At 40.1% G+C, this 1897-nt stretch overlaps 1 non-coding gene across 1 annotated transcript; it reads left to right on the plus strand.

The window, feature by feature from the left end:
* Positions 1–1326: 1326 nt before the first annotated feature.
* TRNAD-GUC lies at positions 1327–1398 on the plus strand. The gene has a single exon. It is a non-coding gene; the product is annotated as a tRNA-Asp (tRNA).
* Positions 1399–1897: the final 499 nt, after the last annotated feature.

A 1897-nucleotide genomic window follows, 5' to 3' on the forward strand; every position in this document is an offset into this window, starting at 1 on the left:
ATATGGTGTCCTGTGCAAAAACTAGACATGGTTGTGGTTCTATGCAAAATATGCCCCAACATATGGTGTTATGTGCAATTTCCTCGGTTGTGGATGCACCAACATGTGTAGATATACTTGCTTTATTATGCAATTTGCTGATGAAAGTTCATCCAGTTATATCCTGAACATTTGAGCTACACAAATGCAACCGGTGATAAACCAATGTCCTCAATATTTTGTTATCTGCACATTCTGCAATCATGAATTGGGCAATATGGGCGCAGTGAGCTGGGCGTGTTGCAGGTATGTGGTAGCTGCAAGTGGCGCTGAGGAGGCATCGGCTGATCGGCATCCTGGTCATGCAGGGAGGCGGGTGGTGGTTGCCACCGCTGCTACGGGCGGCAACGGCACCGGTCAGCTCAGCTGGTGGTGCAAGCTAATTCTTTTGCTATTGAAAAAAAAAGCACAGCAGTTACAGACTTCGTAAGAAACTGATTAATTGTTAGTCATATGTGGTTTTGTTGCCGAGTGCTAGAATCCTCTTGCTTCGATTATGTGTCATTTGGTGCTGAAAGCTGCACATATCTTGTGTTTGTTTAATCGTTTCTTTCTAATGATGACAGTAGTTAGCTGCAACAGTTATCTTTCAATTTTTCTGTGCTCCAGTGTACTTTCTATTTAGAAATTCGTGTCAAAATGTAGAGCATGTATACAGTTCCTTCACTTTTATAACATGTTGCCCTGTAGATTTTCTTTCAGTCCGAGATATAGCCTCACTTTCAATCCGATAAATGTACTGGATAGTGTACAATGTATTATGTTTTATTTTCCTTGTCAAATTAAGTAAAAACTTGATGGGGGACTCGGGCTAAAGCATGCAAACTACTGTGATAGTCATGTCACGGAAGAACAAAATGCACACTTGGTTCTAAGCATTTCGACTGTCATTTAGCAAAAAAAAAAAAAAAAAAAAAAAAAAAGGCAGTGAAACTGAATAAGTATGTAAGGAAAGACGAAAAACATGGCTTACAAAAATCCGATACTGGTCAGCCGGTTATGAAGGAAGCGGCGAGTATCTGAATTTACTCAATGGGGAGTAATCTTGTAATTTCAAGAGCTGGTTAGACCTTCCAAGTTTTTTTTAACGGTAGTTAGACGGTTAGACCTTCCATGATGAGTTGGGCCTACAACAGAAGAACCGAGATGCGTTGGAGAGAAGGTTCGATTCTGTCAATATTTTCGCCGCAAACAGAGGGGCTTCACCTCAAATCCAGGCGTGAGTTCAACAATAATCTTTGAGCTGACCTCGCAAAAAAGATTTTAAAAGAAGCTGTTAGTACCGAAGTCGTTGTAGTATAGTGGTAAGTATTCCCGCCTGTCACGCGGGTGACCCGGGTTCGATCCCCGGCAACGGCGATTTATTTTTGTTTGCCCCTTTTATTTTCTTTTCAAAACACTGGCTCTCTGGCAAATCAATCATATTTCACACAGATGCATGGTCCAGCTGACGACAAAGTCGACCAGCATTTTACCATTTTCATCCATGTAGTCTAAGCATGTTTTGCGTTCAAAATCGTATAAATGTGCAGCTCTATATTCCACTATGACCACTTGAAAATTAACAGTATAGAACAGGAAGGATCACTGCCCTCAAAATATTCAACTGACATACCAAAACAATAAAGTGATGAAGAAGTGTGGACCGTCAAGCTTCACATATTATATAGAAACTAGATTTAGATGTGCGCCTTGGCGCACGATCCCGTGAAGCTCGTGTATTAGTTGGAAAATAATAATAATTTCTGTATGCTTACAAAAACATAGTGATGATCATCTTGTAATACACTTAATAATAAACCGAAAAACTCTACGATATTAAGATACTGATTGATCTTTTTTTCTGGTAGGACATCAA

Source organism: Lolium rigidum, chromosome 2 (genome assembly GCF_022539505.1).
Source record: "Lolium rigidum isolate FL_2022 chromosome 2, APGP_CSIRO_Lrig_0.1, whole genome shotgun sequence".
Taxonomy (NCBI): domain Eukaryota; kingdom Viridiplantae; phylum Streptophyta; class Magnoliopsida; order Poales; family Poaceae; genus Lolium; species Lolium rigidum.